The 18897-nt window shown below is 41.3% G+C and overlaps 1 long non-coding RNA gene across 1 annotated transcript in view; it reads right to left on the bottom strand.

Moving 5' to 3' along the window:
* LOC134474935 (uncharacterized) overlaps positions 1 to 10774 on the bottom strand; it is a 95428-nt gene extending 84654 nt beyond the window's left edge. Inside the window, exons 1-2 of the long non-coding RNA XR_010045867.1 lie at positions 10076 to 10774; positions 7370 to 7470 (exon numbers count right to left, since the gene is read on the bottom strand). This is a non-coding gene — a long non-coding RNA (uncharacterized LOC134474935). The remainder of the gene's footprint in view (positions 1 to 7369; positions 7471 to 10075) is intronic.
* Positions 10775 to 18897: the final 8123 nt, after the last annotated feature.

Below are 18897 nucleotides of genomic sequence, written 5' to 3'. Positions count from 1 at the left end.
GCCAAACCCTTAGAAAACCTTAAGAAAAAAAAGGAAACAAAAGACTTAAATTCACGTAACTATGAGTTAAAAGGGTGACATCACAGCAGACCCTCCAGATATTCAAGAACTCTTCTATACCTACTTTGAAAACCTGTATTCTAAGAAGATGGAAAATACAGAAGAAATACAGACTCCTGGATACATGTGAATTACCAAAGCTGAATTAAGAAGATATAAAAATCTTAAATAATTAAATATCAATAAATGAAATGAAAGATGAAATTGAAAACCTATCAGCAAAGAAAAGCCCAGGCCTTCAAGGATTCACTGCTGAATTCTATAAGAAATCTGGAGAACACCTAACACCACTACTTCTCAATGTTGTAATGAAGCTGAATGAGAAGCAATACTTCCAAATTCGTTCTTGGAAGTAAATTACCCCGATACCAAAACCAAAGAGGGATCCAACTAAGAAGTGGAATTGCAGGGGCTGGGGATTTAGCTCAGTGGCATAAGTGCCTGCCTTGCAAGCAGGCGGTCATGAATTCGATCCCTGGTACCGATAAAAAGGAAAAAGACAAAAAAAATAGAATTGCACACCAGTCTTATTAATTAACTTTGAAGCAAAAATCCTTCATAAGATACTGCATTTATGCATAATGCATAAGCATTTATACAATAAATGCATAAACATAATACAGCATATAAACAAAGCCAAGAACAAAAATTATATGATCATTTCAATAGATACAGAAAAAGATTTTTCAAAGTCCAGCTCCGTTCATGATAAAAGCACTACAGAAAATTATTTCAATCTGATAAAAGACATCTATGACAAATGTAGTCAACATCATACTAAATGGATAAAACTTGAAATTTTTCACTCTAAAATTAGGAACAAGACTAGGATGTCTACTGTCTCCAATCTTATTCAATCTAGTTCTGGAAATTTTAGAACAATTAGACAATAAATAAAATAAAAGAAATAAAGATAGAAAAGGAAATAGTTAAATTATCGTCATTCACAGATGATATGATATTCGGCATAGAATATTTCAAAGACTCTACAAAAGGCTTCTAGATTTAATAACCATATCTAATAGCACAGCTAGACAGAAAGTCAACACTGAAAACTTAATAGCCTTGTTGTGCTCGGATAACACACTCACTGAGAGAAATTAGTGGAACAGCACCTTTCACACAGTAGTATCCAAAGAAATGAAACACCTAGGGATCAGTCTACCAAAAGTAGTAAAATGCCTCTACATTGAAAACTACAGTACTCTGAAAAAGGAGATTGAGGAGGATGTTGGAAAATAGAGAGACAGCCCATGCTCTCTGATAGAAAGAGCCAATATAGTGAAAATGGCCAAACTTCCAAAAGTGTTTTACAGACTCACTCCAATTCCATTCAAAATTCCAATCGCATGTGTCACAAAATTAGAGAATACAAGGGCTGAGGATTTAGCTCAGTGGAGTTAAGCACCTGCCTAGCAAGCGTGAGGTCATGAGTTCGATCCCTAAAACTGCAAAAAAAAAAAAAAGAAAATTAGAGAACACAATCTTCAAATTCATCTGCAACCAGAGGAAACCTAGAATAGCAAAGACAATCCTGGACACCAAATACAAGACAGGGGGCATTACAATCCCTGACTTGAAATTACACTACAAAATTACTGTGATAAAAACAGCATAACACTAGCAAAAACAGATGCAAGAAACAATGGAACATATTAGAAGATGCAAAAACAGCTCCTGACACACTAAGCGACCTTATCTTTGACAAAGGTATGAAATGCATTCCCTAGAAAAAAAGCCTCTTTAATCAATAGTCGTGGAAAAACAGGCTTATATAGGCCAAGGGTTAAAACTGGACCAGAATCTTTCAGCATACCCTAAGCTAAAATCAGAATGTATCAAAGATTTTAATATTAAAACAGAAACATTAAATCTGCTAGAAGATAAAATAAGTAAAATGCTTGAAGACATTGGTACAGGCAAACACTTTCTAAACAAAACACTGACTGCCAGGAGCTTTCACAAAGAATCAACAACCCAGATCTTACCCTATTGAAAAACATGCACATAAGAGAAACCACCCACAGAGCAACCTACTGTGTGTGAGAAAATGTTTGCCAGCACTATTTCAGATTATTATTGAGGGTTATTATTGACAATGTATAAACACTCAAAAAAAATGAATCTTCCCAGATTTAAAGACCAAAACTAAGACTGAGCATCTGAGATGAATACACATACTCAGACAAAGAGATATAAACAGCAAATAAATATTTGAAAAATGCTGTGTCACTGATTTTTTGAGAGATGCAAATTAAAACAACACTGAAATTACACCTTTCCCCAGAAAGAATGCCTACCATCTAGAAATCAAATAATAACTAATGCTGGAGGTGCTGCGGGAAAAAGGAGCCCTTCTCCACTGTCGTGCGAACGCAGACTGTGCAACCTCGGGGGAAATCAGTGTGGAGAAACCTTGGAAAAAGTAGGACTACAGGTCCCATTTGACCCAGCCATTCACCTTTTGGATATCTCACCAAAAGAAATAAAAAACACCAAACCCCAGTGATATATGTGACCCAAGATTCTAGAAGCAGATTTTGTAGGGAGCCAGATCTTGAAAATGACATAAATGTCCATCGACTGAGGAATGGATAAAAACATCATATTTTCTCATTAATGTGAGAAGCTGAAAGAAAAAACATAAGTCTATGTCTATGTCTATGTTTATAATAATAGTTAAGAATTTATCCTATTCGTTTCTGTGAGTTCACTGAAGAGGAAGATTTGTTCCTGTATTGTTTGGACTATTGAGTGCAAATGTCTTGTGTTTTGGGTGAATGATTAGGAGATTAAAATGCATAATATAGGTACCATTGTTGCCCCTGATTAATGTGTTTTGTAATTTTGTCGTAATTTTTTTCCTTGTTCTTCTTTTTTCTTTTTCTTCTTGAAATAAAATGTATTTGGAGAAAAGAGAGAGAGAGAAGAGAGTTCACATCAGGAAAGCCGGTACAGTAAGCTTCTCCAGGAGATTCAACAGCATGCCAGGTTCCCCTGCAGATTAAGCATCTCCCCCAAATGAGCATAACCATTTCCAATAATAAGGCCCTGAGCTCCTCAGATGATAAGAACCAGGTTCAGAGCAGAAAGCCAGCAGGACAGCTCCTCCAGTAGAAGTCACAGAACCAGCTCTTCCTCTTCTATTCTTCTGGGTATGTTGTGGGCGGTGCTCAGGAGGGCCCCTGCACACACAGCACCACACTGATGCAATTTTTCTGGATGTCACCAGTTCACCTCCAGTTGTCACTCCACCAAACTGTGTAAGAGGCATTTGCTGACAAAAGTGTGGCTACCACCACTGGGAAGCAACCAGCTACATGTGCCTTTGTCCTGTGCAAGGTGTGCCAGAAAATGCTGTTTGTGTCAGGCCACAGAAAGCTGCCCTAAGTCCAGTACATGTTGATTGATGTTCAAGTAGCACCTTGACTGTCTCTGGACGTTGATTGACTTCTCTAGCTATGATATCAGGTGAAGTTTCCTTGACAGCATCAGCTCATTCATGATTTTTCACCTTGAGACTTACACTCACCTCCCACATCCCTACCACTCTGAGCTCACTGGGACCTTCCCTCCACTTGCCAGGGCATAGCCTCTCTGGCTACACATGACTCTGCCCTGGAGATTCTATTACTAATGTTGCCAGTGAGTTATAGGCAGAACTCAGTCTATAATGTGGGTCTCAGTCGTTGTCCCTGCCTCAGAGACCACAGTTTTTTCATGGCAATCTTGAATATTATTTTTAAGGTATTTCATTAGTTGGAAGCCAGTAGGGAAGTCTCATTTATCTGAGAAAGCAGGCAATTACAAGACAGCTTGTACATTCCTGTTGGGTTTTCAAAGTTACTGCATTAAATTGACTTCCATCAATTTTCCTGTGATGAAATTGGAGGTCTTAGGCAGGGCAGCCTGGAGCCAGTACACAGTGAGGTCTGAGCTTATCCTACTGCCCTCGTGTCTGGCAGCCAGGAATGGGACTTGTCTTACATGTGCCATGTGGTGCTCATGCACGTTTTACCCCAAGAACCCAGCACAGCACCCAGGGGCCACAGCAGTCCCCTTCAAAAACACTGGGTGGATCTGAGTAGTACCCTGGCTCTGAGATTGCTAAGAAATGGGTGGGGGAAGAAAGTGCTCCTGCCTGGGTTACAAAGCCTGAGGGGACTTTGCCTAGGCTTCTCCAGGCTTCTTCAGGAGCAATAGGAAGGTGCTACCGCTGTTTGCAATGAATATTCACGAGTGTGTCACTCTTTATCCCTTAAGTCATGTTCTAGGAAGAGCTATGTTACAAAAGTGTCCTCCATGGAGGCATTACCAGATGGGAATCATATGATGCTGTGATGTTTTCAGACATTTAGGACTGATTGTGAGGAGCAATCTCAGCACAGATTCAGAGATGAACAACCACATATGCAACGTGAAAGAAAGCATGAACACAAGGACTCTTTAACCACTGGGTCAGGCCATTGTAGCTCAGTTAGAAAAGGAGGGGATGGGTCACCCCCTCACCCTGGCATTCTACACTATCCCCTGTGGCTATTCCCGACTCCATTATCCTAAGAGAGATAAAATGTAGAATAAGGAAGCTTAGGAGATGCAGATGCCTGAGGTGAGCGCACATTCAGTGTTAGACCTGCTAGCCTGACCTTCTGGTCAGCATTACCCTACTCCCCCCTCACTGGAGGCCTGAAACACCAGCTGGCAAGCACATCTCAAGATTCGGGGAGGCCCTAAGCAGGTGTCCAGCCTATAAATACTAAAACCCTAAATTATCAGCACACTATTGTTCTGTTGCTGCTTTTCTGTCACTTGGTGTGTGCTACACATTCATTTGCATAGCTGAGCCCTGAGCGCAACCTCTTACATATTAAACAAATGGAGCTGCTGAGCATACAATTGGCGATCCTTTCTCATGGTGCACAGGGGCTGAACTACTATTAGCCCCGTGCCCTGCAGCAGTGGTTGCGAGAGCCAAGGGAGAGCTTAGGCAAAAGGAAGTACCGTGCTCCTTGGTGCATGCTGGGCTGAATTTAGGATGTCCACTTGTCCTACCATAGCACAATAATTTAAAATAGCTAAAAGCAATACTAAAACTATAAATGTTTTTAAAAATTTAAGTGTTGTAGCAAAGCAATTGTTTTTTAATTTTCTTGACTTAAAGAAAATAAATTTAACAAAATTGCCATACGATAAAGCTAAACTGAAGCTGATTGTCCTGGAAAAGATTTTCCAGGCTTCTGAGCATTCAGTCGATGAAGTATTACAAGCAGTAGAAATTCAAATGCTAAAATCATTTTACAATCATCTCCAGATTCACCACACCAAGAATGCTGGCTTTTAATGTATTCTTCATACCGAATCTCCATAGAAACATTAAACAGAAAGTAACTTGCTTTATAATGGCATGAATGACATTCAGGAGACCTACTTTCTAGAACATTTACCACTAATCCTGCTTTATTGGCACCATGTCAATATGGTATTTTTCATTATTTTATCTATTGTCATTATAATTCTTTATCAGGAAGTACACAAAAATGAATCATTTCTACTATTTGTCTATAAAATATGATCTCTAATAATATCAGTAAGTGGTTATTAATTATTTGAAGGATATAATTAAACTTATTTTTGATGACTTTGTAAAATATCAATTGTAACTTTTTGTATCTAAGACATATCCATGAGGAACAAAGCAAACTTTAAAAATACAGCTCCAAGGGGCTGGGGATTTAGCTCAGTGGCATAAGCGCCTGCTTTGCAAGCAGGCAGTCATGAGTTCGATCCCTGGTACCGATAAAAACAAAAAAGACAAAAAATAAAAAAATAAAAATAAAAAAAAATAAAAATACAGCTCCAAAAAAAAAAAAAAATACAGCTCCAGAATAAGTGAAATGACACTTACTACAGGCAGTGAAATCTCTGTCTAAGCTGTAACAATGGAAAAGTAAAATTTACTTTGTACCATAGACCTATTAGGCTAAATGAACTTCTATTCTGTGTCCTACAGGTGTGCTTAGGTTTCTTATTTAAGCAGCAGAATTATTTCACTGACTGAAGTCAAGTGAACTTCTTTGAAAAAATGCATGTGATGGAAAACACCTACAATCCCAGGATCTGGAAATCTGCAGCAGGAGGATTGGACGTATGATCCCCGCCTGGGAAATTTAGGAAGATGAAATCTCAAAATTAGAAACAAAAGTAGAAAACAACTGAAGATGTAGCTGAATGTAAAGGCCCTTCGTTCCAATGCTAGTGACAGAGAGAGGAGACAGAGGGAAATTTTGAGGGTTTTTTTCTTTTTTTTTTCTTTTTTTTTTTTTGTAATAGGAAATGTACCCATGACTCATGACCTCACACTTGCCAGGCAAGTGTTTGTGTCACTGAGCTAAATCCCCAGGAGGCAGAGGGTTTTTTTGACCTTGCTGAATCACTGAGGCAGGGTTCATACTTAGGATCCTCCTGCTTCAGCCTTCCAGATACTGGGATCACAGATGATTTTCATCATGTGCATCACTTCAAAGCAATTGATCCTACTGCAATAAATGAAATAATTCTGCTATTTGCATAGTATGTCAATTTTATGGTATCTTAACATAAACAGGGAAATCTGGAAACTGGATGAAGAATTCTATAAAATTTTTAATAAACTCTTCAAATTTAGCTATTATTCCAATCCATTTTGATTTTCATTTTTCTTTTAAACATTCATGGTCAAGGTGATTCTCTCTTCAAGATACCTGTGAAATTTCAGTCTGTTTGCCTTTGAAACAGTGATGATGGACAGATTCTTCACCATTTATACCCCAAGCTGCTCAGCAGGTAGTGGGTGGCTGAGTCCTTCGTCATCCCAGTACCTACTGACCCATGGCCTACTTGTCAGCAGCCCCAAATTAAATTAAATTTAACTAGCCTCAAATTAAAGTGGGCCATGTATATAGATAAAAAGGAAAAAGCCTTCATTCAAAGCTAGCTCTGAGGCTGAGGAAACTGTTTGCATGAAATCATGATGCACTGTGTAGAGGTGGGCAAGGGTTTTACAGTAAGGAATAGAGAGTAGAGGAGCAGGCAGAGACATTCAAATCTCCTCACGCAGTGGATCGCTGTCAGCCATCTTCAGCTCATTGTCCAGTTTTTCTAGAAAGGAAACTGAGCTCCAGCCACTTTGATGTCAGTATCTGCATATTTTTTAATCATCTGAACTGAGGAGATGTTGGGGAGCTGTTTATGCCCTAAGCCTCAGGAAGCCACTTCTCACTAAAGGAAACAAAGTGAAACATTTAAAATTTTAATTTCCGGTGCCACTTACAGTTCCCTTTCTGATTTCAGCCTGTGTCCTGAGGCCTCAGGTGTCACACCACCTGCCTGCTGTCCAGAGCGGGGCCTCTGCTTTGAGTCCTTTAAAGCCACCTGGAGCACAAGACAAGGGAAGTCAGCGCTTGAACCGCCCCCAATTAACTAAACTTCATGATGTGAATTATCAATGAAAGCCAAGCTCCGGAGATTTTTAACCACACTAACTTACAAGTTAGCAGAGCCTGGGGCTTTTAATCAGTCCTGCATCAGGGTTACCCTTCAAAACCTCAGCAGCTCTCCTTACTTTGGTAGGTCTGGCATACAGGTAACTCTTTGATTCTTGCTAATTGTCCCCCTTATCTCTGAATGTATTTTTAAGACACTGTCAATCATAGATAGCTATGCAGCATGGTGGCCAGGAAACTTTCATACGTATGATTAATTAGAGTACATGCTGCATTGCAGTGGCTGTGACACATAGTCACAGCTCTAGTTGTGTTAAATTTGAACAATATCAGATTTAGAAAGAGTGATTCTTATAGTCTGCTGTCATGTATAATCTTTTCTATTTAGTAGTTAACATCTTAAGTTGTTAGAATCTTGACAAGCAATGGTTGCAATGGCCATTACAGATTTTAATCTCTGTTTTATGCCATAAACAGACATAAAACCAGTGGAAAACCATAATGCAAATTTATTCTATGCCATAGACTTGAACTAAGAAACACAGGACCAGGTTAATGAAAGAAAGCCAATATTATTGTGAAGCAAGCTTTAGTTCTTCTAGAAATGTAATTAAGATGATTTTTAAACTACTGTGAATTCCCACTTAGAATAAAGCACACAATTTACTAAGATTATAATTTACTGACACCACTGTAATATTTTAGATACTCAGCAGAATCTAACCAATCTTGAATATAAGGTGAAAACAATGTTTATTTTACAATCTAAGAGTATAAATTTTTGAGCAGAGTGTTTCTTATTAGCCCAGAGAAACATGGCTCTTGACAATGTATGACCATACAAACATGCAAAGTAACAATTCAACAAAACCGGTGACTTTCATACCATGTTAAGATAACGCCATAACTAAGATAGTTCTTAGTCAATTTCAAAGTTCTTGCCCTAGGTGTTTTGGGGGTTTTTTGTTTTGTTTTGTTTTTTGGTCTTTTTCCTTTCTATCGGTACCAGGGATCGAACTCACCACTGCCTGCTTGCAAGGCAGGCGCTTATGCCGCTGAGCTACATCCCCAGCCCCTGCCCTAGGTTTTAATACATTATTTTTTGCACTAAATTAGATACACCTGGTCAGAAATTTATGTCTCACATCAGCTCTGTTGCTAACTCGCTGTAATATGGGAAAAGATGCCTGATTAGGAACAATGCTGCCCACCAGGAAAAATGCAAAAGGAAAACTTGCGTACTCACAGGTGTTTGCTGTGGTGGTTAAGGAAAGGAGGAAGCAGCATACAAAAACCAAGTTTTAGGGAACATGTTTTACAAATGTTTTCAAGCACAGTTGCTTTACATTGAGTCAAGGACTGTTACAGAAACCAGGTGGAGTGAAGTCCCAGGAAACTGCCTGACATTAGTCAAAGAGCCTCGGGGTTCAGGAGCCCCACTGCTCTTGCTTGCCACCATCCTAACACAGACAAATGCAAAGAAAGCTGGTGTGGATATCATGTTGGACAAAGTGATTTCCGAGAATCTTTTTTTTGTACTCACAACTTCTTTTTTGCCAAGCAGGCAGCTATACTGTTGCACTAAACCCCCAGGCTCAGAGAACCGTTTTGAGGGCAGTTCCATGAAATCAGAGGGTGCCTTCTGCTAACATGCTACAATGTATCACAACCAAATGACCTTCTTCACGTCATGGGTAACTACAAATATTTAGAGAGATGCAACATGGCACTTTTAGTTCTGAGCACTTTGTGACAGAGCTCCTGACAGGCACCTTCAGTGCTCTGTGTTCCTGAAATCTTTCCATCTAAGTTTGTTCACCTCCAAGTGATAAAAGAACATTGAGCTCTATATTGCTTCACTGTAGCTCCCCAATCAATATTGGGACTGATCTCTGATGAAAATGACATGTGAGGGGAGGGCTGATAGTCACCTTTACTTTTGGGAGTGTTGTGTGTTTTATTCTCAGTGAGAACAGGGGCTTTCCTTGGGGATTCCTAACCACATTTATGGAAAGTGCATGTCCTCCCTGAGCCCACAGCTTTGGGACAGAGCAGGAAAGGGGCCACATCCTGTAGCTTCAGGGCTGCACCCCCTCCAGTCCTGCCGGGCTCCACTCACAGTCCTTATACACAATCTGCTTCATGGACATATTTTACTGCTGATTCACACACTCACAAGGAAGCCCTAAAAGAACTGAGCCCAAGTGGCTTACAGAATTCTAATGGGCACCAAAGCCTGCTGCCCATTCTAGGCTAAAGGTGGTTACCGGAAGAGAAAGAGAAAAGAAACAAAAGCAAATAAAAGCATACCAGAGCAAAGCCACACAAATGAGTACTGCAATCCAAAATAACTGCTGGACAAATAATTTTAACCTCTGAATCTCTTCTCAAGCCAATTAGTGTCCCCAAATGACAGCAACAGTTCCAAGGGACCACCAAGAATGGCACCCTCCTCACACAAATGGCCCTGATGACCACCTGATGTCTCAAAATGTATTACATCCCACAATCCCCCCAACAGTGAAGGTCCTTACCTTGCTGCAGGAATGACCTTGGAGTAAATCCAAGCCGTGGGGCCAGTGGATTCTGGGGAGAACTTCCCAGCAGGAAAACAGGCACAGATCTCCCCCTCCCCAGCTCCCCAGCAGCCTTTTTCCTTTTCACAGCAAAAGGGGGAATCTTTTTAGGCTGCCTATGCCATGAATAGGAAAGGAGGAAAATTCCTAGTTAAAAAAGTCATTCCTAGTTAAAAACGGTCTTGAGTTCAGGCCTTGCTAACAAAATAACAAAACAAAAACAGTGACCCATGGTGTCCAGGGATACAGCTCAGGGACATGAGCACCTGCCTGGCAAGCATGAGGCTGTGAGTTTGGTCCACTGTCCGGAAAAAAGAAAGTAACCCTGGGCCAGAGATGTAGCTCAGCACCACACAGTCTGCCTGGAAAGCCCAAGGCCCGACTTCATTCCCAGTACCAATAACTAATTAATTAATTAATTAGGAAAGTAGCCCAGCAATAGCTGCCAGCACTACATCCCTGTTCCCAGCATGCATGCCTCTCAAAAGGCGGGACCTGTGTCCCTTCATGCTCCCCAAACTTACTACACTCTTAGGTCCATAGGCTTAGGTTTCTCTGCTTAAGGTTGATGAAATTAGAGGAGGCCATGAGTTTGGAGAAAAAGGGAAAGATTTGCCCAAAGCTGCCTCTGTGGCATCATCTTCTCAGCGTGGAGCTGGCCAGCCTCTTTCACAGTGAGGAGCAGAGAGGAGGGAAATGCAGGAGGGTAATGCAGGTCTCCACACCAGATTCCGCAGGGTTAGCCCTCCTCTGTTCTTTGTCCTCTTGCTTTTGTGCAAAGGAAACTGGGCCCCTGGCTTTCTGATGCTAGTATCTGCATATTTTATTTGTTTATCTGAACTCAGGATATGGGAGGAAGCTATGCATGCCCTAGCCTGAGGAAGCAACTTGTCTCTAAAGGAAAAAAGATAACTTTTACATTTTACTTTGCAATGCCTTGGATATATTCTGTCCTTTTTGAAATCTAAATTGTCAACATTGTTTTTAAACAGGAGTTTCAGCTCTATCATTGACTCTAAAATAATTTTAGTTCTTTGCACGTGGTTTTATTTGAGCTCCAGTAAGATTCTTTTACATTCATTAGTTTTGTTTTTTGTTTTTGTTTTTGTTTTTGTTTTTTCTGGAATAAGTATCTTTGACTTTGAACTTGGTGTTCTCTGTTCTGAGTATTTTTAAGAAATTCCACAAATTTTCTTTATTGATTTAAGAGAATTGCAGGGCACTCTTCACATTCACTGACATTCCACCATCTCAGATTTTGGTCCATGTATTGGGAAACCTGAGATTTCAGCTTCGCTGATGACCTCACTTGTAATCTTCCTCTGGGTCAAATCCAGCCTTCATTTTAAGGTGGCTGCACCTTCGTAGTTGGACCCGACCTCCCCTTCACTTGGGCAGCAAGGCAGCAGCCCTTTCTTCTCTTCAGTTAGGAAGAGGGGTCCTTAGGTGCAGTCTCCTACTAGGTGATGAGGCAATGTTTCAAAGGGACATTAAAAAGTGCAGTGTTGCTTGGCCTTTCTGCCCACCTGTCAGCCCAGCAATGCGCTGGATGAGGTTCCCCTCCACCTTCTCCCTGACTGTTCTCCAACTGACAGGATGTGTGATGAGACTGGAGCCCAGTCTTGAAGATGTCTGTGTCCCAGCTCCCTCCTGGCATCCAGGCTGGGAAGCTGCATGGGGAGATGGGTAGGAAGGAAATTCCAAGGCTTCTCTAGCCATTGGGGACAACTGAGAACACCTGTGGTGCCTTGGTGTACAGTTCAGTGACGGCAGGATCCCTGCCTGCCTGGTGCATGATTGTAACCAAACTCTTCTTGTGCTCCTGCCTTTGCATATTTCATTACTACATGAGAAATAATCCCAAAAATTTTGGTGTAATTTTTACATTCGTCAGTGGTTTCTACCCAATGCAAATATAATTTTTAATTATCTTCAGGTTTGCATTTTTGCATACTGACCACAAGTGATGTTTTATGATTTCTCTTCCAGCCTGCAAATCCTCTTAGCATTTCTTGTGGACCAGGTCTGCAGGAAAAACTGCTCTGGTTTTGTGGTGAAAAAACTGAAAGTTCATTTTGTTTCTTTCACTTTGGAAAGTTATTATTCCACTGTCCCTGTGACTTGCTTATATTTCATGAGCTGTAACCCATCATTCTAATTTTATTTCTTTTATTAGATTAGGTATTTTTTGTTGGTAGCCTTAAAGATTTTATCTTTTATACTTTGATTATGGTGCCACAAGACTCCCTTTTATTTTACTTGCAGTGATTAAAGATTATTAAAATGCTTGAATCTTGTGGATAAGCTGCTTGATAATTTTCAGAATATTCCTAACTCTCTTACCCTTGCAACATTTCTTCTGCTGTAACTTATGTCTGTCTGAGTCTCTCATCACAGGTTTCTTACAGGGCTCAGATGATCTCATCATTGGTTATAAATGTCTCTTCTGTTTTTGATCAGATGATTTCTTTTGTTCCATTTCCAAATTCACCAGTCTTTCCTTCTACTGTGTCCAGTGCGTGCTAATGTGTCTGAGATAAATTTTATTTACAATACAGTAGATTTCAGTTTGAAAATGTTTGACATTTATATAGCTTTATACAAATTTACTCTCTATTCTTGAATTTTATTTATCTCCACTTGTCTGAATCCATTAAAGTTATTAAATTATCATTTTAAAGTTCTTGCTATCTCATTGTACCTGTACAAAAGCTACAGTTTTGCTTCAGGGAAATTCTTCTTCATGGCAGTCAGCATCTCCTGAGATCCAGCCATGTTGGAACTTAGGGCTCTGAGCAAGAAAGCAACCCTCCCCTTCCTGGTAGGCAGTCATGCCTGGAGTAAGTGGCAGGCGAGCCAGGAAGAGAACCAGTCAGCCTCTTCCGTGAGCCTACCAGTGCATGGACTGAGAATCATATGTCCAGCTCTCCTCCCCACCTTTAGCAGCTGAGAGCCAGAGGTTGAGCATCTCATGGGAGGATGACCCTATGCAATATAGCAAAATGAGAGATTTCCTTCTGCCATCTCTTTGATGGTAAATATTGTTTTCACTGTTTTGCTTTGTTCGGATTGCTTCATTCTATTCAGTATTATGTTTTGGTTGGTTTTATAGTGTTCTTGATTTTGGTTTGATTTTACTATATCTGATTGAATGGACAACTATTGTGAAGGTGCTATGGTACCTATTACTGTTATCCCAGTATCCTGCTGTGGAGTTTTGTACCAATTTCACTGTATTGTCTCATAAAAAAGAAAGACATTCTTCCTGAGTGTAGAGCGAATAGGTTCCTTAAAATGTTCTCTAATTTTTCATTGTATCTTAGACACTATTTAAAGAACCATGGAGACCACATCACATAACTACTCACAGGGACTTAGGCTGAGACAGTGCAATTTGCGGCTGAGCCGGGTTGGGAGAGCTTCAGTGTGTCTTCAGGAGCAGCTGCCCCCTGCTCCCCTCTGTCATTCAGCTGTCACTGCCCTGCACTCGGTTTTGTCCTGAGTACCGCAGGGGTCACTCAAATTGTCTCCTGTACTGTCTTCAATAAACTATTTTGTCACTATATCCTAATTTTTTACAAGTTTTTGCAATTTAACTTTAAATTCCTCAAAGGCAGTAATCCTGTAGTTAATGACTTACACAGATGCATCCAAACATAGAAATGTACTCTTACACATGATACATAGGTATATAGTAACCACTGCACTGTATGAGCTTGGTTTAAGAGGGACCCACACATTTCAATCCTTTGTATCCAGGCCCTGGGTCTGTGGTTTACAAACGCTAAGGATGCAACCCAAGCTTTCAGGGCTGTTGCATAAAGAAATGCAAGAAGTAGTGACAGATCTCTGCCCCAAAGCTTCCAGAGCATCAGGTGTGGCTCCAGCCTCCTAAGGTGCTGCTTTACCTTCTGCTCAAGAGACAATGCACTCTGTGTGGAAAAGTGATTCTTAGCAGATGCAAATTTTAGATTAAATCTAGGTATTCCACATATGGTGTTAGCCTTGAAGTACAGATTTTTCACAGCATGAGACAGTTTGCAGAGGCTTTGGTGCGCTGAAGGGTGAGGAATCAGAAGAAAGCAGGCCACTGATTGGGGAAGTTACCTCTAGCCTCTGAGGGCTGAGCACTCTGCCAGGAACCGGTCAGGAACGGCACTGCTGATCCCATGCCTGTTCTTAAACATGACTCTTGGTGCTTGCTCAGGACACCACGTGTGAATGCAGCCCCTCTCTCCCAGTCAGATGCCTGAATGTCCCTTGTGCTCTGACTCTACCCCCAGAGTCCTTGCTCCCAACACAACTGCTCAGTTACTCCTGGGACTAGAGTCAAACCCCAGCTCATAAACTCTATGGCTCCTGGTTCTCACCTGTGACGCAGGAACACTGATATCTGACACCCAGGGTTGCTGTGAGACTCAGTGAAATCCCCATTGCAAAGCATCTGCATTTCCCAACCTCAGGAGACCTCTCCACAAACACCTGGATGGTGCACCCTGGGAGCAGGCTGTGCCCAGCACAGCAGGGGCTTGCTTTCCTTTCCTTCCTTCCTCACCCCTGTGTCCACTCAGAGTCCAAGGGAAAGGAATCACCTGCCCCTCACTTTCCCCATGTTGGCTGAAGCTGTCTGTGCAGCTCAGCCAGCTGCTCTCTGCCCCCGTCCCTAAAAGGACTGGGACAGTCTGACTCAGTGTCCTCCTGCTAGGCTGGTGGGGTCTTCGCTGGCTGTGCAGCTGCCACTCTCCGTTCCCACAGGAGCCCAGGCAGTAAGCACAGGCCCTGCCTTCCCTCCAGTCACTGCAGAGGCTCCTGTTTCTGAGTAAAGGAGGGGACACCATGGCTTGGCAAAGACCAGAAAGAGAGAGACCCAGCCCCGTATTTGCATACCCAGCATTCAGAAGATTCCCTGGGCTCAGCCCTGCCCCTCACTGACAGAGACCTACAACATAGAAACACCAAGTGATCCCTCCCCAGCTGCCCCAGCCAAGAAGCTTGGGCCCTGTGCTCAGCTGGTGAGGGTTGACCTGGTGCCCAAGAGGAATCCCAATGCCCCGGCCATTCTGGGAAGCCCCTTGGGAGGAAGAAGAAAGGGTCTTTTTATTAACTGAGCTGCAGGGGTTAGGGCAAAAGGGCCATGTCATTCCATAGTGGCTGGAGAAGGCTCCTGGGGCATGTATCATGATTTGAATCGCTTTGGGCAACTTCAACATCAAAAAATAAAAACCTAGTGGAGAGAAAGAGTTCACATTTCAAAAACCAACTATTGAGCCAGAGTAAAGCAGGATAAAGCTGGCTGCCTCCTAACTCCAAACTAAGAGCTGGGTGATAACATTTCCTTTCCTTCAGAACAATTGTTATTTTAATTATTCATTTATGACAATTTCTTACAGAGTGTGTTGGATTATTCGGGTGCAATAGAAAAGTAAAAATACAAAACAAACAAGTTTATTGAGGTGAAGATGTGGAAAGGAGCACATAACCCATGGTGGCTGGGCTGTCTCCTTCAAGGAGGATATGGGGTAGGGGACACATTAACCTTTGACCAGGGGTGATGCTTAGGACGGGGACTGACAACACAGGAGGAGCTGATGGTAATTTTCTTCACAAGCACTGAGAAAGGCAAAAGGTAGTTGTGATGGGGAAGGAGAAAGTGACCTCAGCGTACACGTGCCGGATTTGGCCTTCGACTGCCTTAATGTCCTGTAGTTTATTCTAGGGCAAAACTCTTTCAGTGTGAAGCAAAATGAGGTCCTTTTAAGAAATATTGTCTGGGCCTGGGATTCAGCTCAGTGGCATAAGTACCTGCCTGCAAGTGCTAGGTCGTGAGTTGATCTCCAGTACCAAAAAATAAAAATAGAAAAGAAAGAAAGAAAGAAGTATCATTTGTAGATGGTTGTCCTTCCCCCTGCTCAGAGGATTCTGCTGTCTGGGGAAGTGAGGAAAACTGGCTTTCAGCCCAGGAGACCTGAGTCCCAGTTCAGCAACCCCACAGAGCTGCTGTCTTGGGTATGAAAAGCAATGATTTTCTTTGTTTTTGTTTTCAGAAAATATAAACCTCTTTGTGAAACTGATTCAAGGATTAAATGAGAATTTACATTAAGTATCCTCCAAAGCATAATAAAGAAGATGTACGTCTCTCAACTTTGATCATTAAAAACACATACAAATAAGCAATTTTAGGGCTGGAGATTTAGATCAGTGGCACAAGTGCCTGCTTGGCAAGCATAAGGTTTTGAGTTCAATCCCCAGTATTCAAAAAAAAAAAATGCTACTTAATGAACAACAACAGGGCTGTGACCACAGAAGTAAATCAGAAGTAAACTGGATTTTAAAATCATATAACCATAGAATAAACAAATTTCCCTAACTAATTAAACAGAGGTATAAAATACATTACTTCTTAGGGAAAAAGGAAATGACATTTCAATATGGATATTAGAGAAAATTAAAATTAAAATTAATCAATACTCAATTAAAATGAAAATAAAATTAAAATTTAACAATATGTAATTTTCATAAATGCATAAAATAATCAAAACTGAATAAAGAGATATCAGGTTATGGTTTTTATAAATCAAGTACCAGTGGGATCGTACAAATGTAGGCATCTCAGACTAAGCTGTCATAATAAGGGCACTGGGTACACAAGTGACACAGAGCCTAGAGAAATAGCGGGATCACTAAGCAGCAGTCAGCAGCTGGTGGGACCAAGGGGAAGGCACCAGTAGCAGGAGCTTCCCATCAGCATCCGGCTCAATGAGGGGGAAGATAAAATAGTGCTGGGATTTGTAAAGGGCATTCAGAAACTGTTTGAGAGGCTGCCCCAAGAAGTAGCAAGAAGGAGAGATGTCCCCTTTCTCCTCCCTCTTCCCTTCTTCCATTTTTAACCAGTGCTTCCCATTGGCCATGTCACTGAAAGTCAGAAGGCATGCTGCCCTGAATAAATGCTTCCCTGAAATTTAGAGCAAACCAGAGGAAGATCAGATAATAAAGTTAGTCTCACAGAGGGCCAGGAGTGAAGGTCATGGACCTGAGGAGCTCAAGGGCAAATTCCACTAAACTTTGAGATAAGGGTTCACTCCAAAGTTGTACAAACTATTTTGAAGCATAATGTAAATGAAAATATTCCAAATTAATTATATGAACCAGCATGACCTGATTCCAAGCACAGAAGTGTTTGCACAAAAAACAAACAAACACCAAAAGAAAACTTTGCTCTTAAAATTGAAAGGCAAGGAGGCTGGGGATTTAGCTCAGCAGCATAAGCACCTGCCTTGCAAGCAGGCGATCGTGAGTTCAATCCCCGGTACCATTAAAAAAAAAACAAAGAAAAAAATTGAAAGGCAAAATACAGAATGAAAAACCAAAATCATGAGTGGATTAAGCAATATGCCTAATTTACTTTAAGGATAAATAGTTCAGTATTATAATATGTTATTGTAACATAACACAAATTTTTATAAAGATTCTGCACATTTTAGTGCATATTGAAGTCAGACATGATAGAGTTCCGCAGGCTTTCTCATTAAAACATAAAGTTTTGGCATTGTGACAGAGTTTAATTTTGCAGAAAGGATGTGACCAAGCATGTTCTGGTGAGTATTCTCACCTTCTAAGGAGGAAAAAAATGAATCAACCCCATGGCAGCTTCATCAGAGTTCAGATGCCCACTGAACAGTGTGGACCTATAGTCTGCATGTTGCTGTTCTTTACTTTAAAATTAATATTGTTAAAGATGATAATTTACCTCTGTCCCATGTTATCTGCTTTACTTTATTGTGCCAAATACACAGAGAAGACTGTTTAATCTGCATCAGGAAAATTACATTTTCTCAAGTGCCAAATGTCAAAAAGGTCATCCATGTGATGGGCTTAATGTGGCATAACTAAGGCTTCCACAGTAACTCACAAACCCATTGTGAATTCACCACCATCTTAAGCTCCCCCAGTGATTGACTTTGCAGACTGAAAAGGCACAGGGGCCCAACCTGAGGACAAAAGAAACAATGCACTTCTGCGGGGAAATAGAATCAGCAGGAATCTGGAACTTACTTTCTGTCATTTCAGGGAGGGAGGGGTGGCTTTTCAGGTGCCATTTCTGAGTAGGACACAGGGTGAGCCATGAGCGATGAGAAGCTAGGGACCTCTGGAGTGAGACAAAAGCAAACTTCACCATTCCAACCCAGGCCAGGCTGCACAGCAAGTGAGTCCCAGGCTTCCAGACAGAAGAAAGCAAAACCCGTGCCTCCCTCCTAAGTTAACAGCTTTACCAGCATTTAAAAACCAACATACTCAGTGAGGCAGGAAGAGACTCCAGTTATTCTTAATTTGACAAGTCTTCAAATATATTTACAAACAGCATAGAAAGAAAAAAGTTTTGCAGCAAAGGACAAGCCCAGACACAAGCCCTGCCGATCTCAAGTGGACACAGTGCTTTCTTAGTTTCCAGGAAAAGCAGCAGCTGCTGGTTGGCAGGAGAGGGCTCTGGATGCTCTTTGGGTTCAGTGAAACCCATTCCTTGAAGCCAGCCTGTCCAGGTGTCCATGGCAACGCCACCACCCAGACCCATTGTAACAGACAAAGGCCACTGCTGTCTTGGCTGTGTGAAAGCTCTGTACAGCACCCAGAAAGGCCTGTTAAAAAGTCACTATGCGCAATCTAATCACCTGCGCTTATGTTTAGAAAGATGAGAGCAAGTGTTTCTGATGGCAAACATCTGAACCTATAAGTGTTCTTTAGGAATAAATGTGTCAACTGTAACTTAGGGGGAATTGGTTTTA

Source organism: Cavia porcellus, unplaced genomic scaffold (genome assembly GCF_034190915.1).
Source record: "Cavia porcellus strain 051 isolate PalLab524CR breed Dunkin Hartley unplaced genomic scaffold, mCavPor4.1 scaffold_45, whole genome shotgun sequence".
Taxonomy (NCBI): domain Eukaryota; kingdom Metazoa; phylum Chordata; class Mammalia; order Rodentia; family Caviidae; genus Cavia; species Cavia porcellus.
This window is presented reverse-complemented; position numbering and strand designations above follow the sequence as displayed.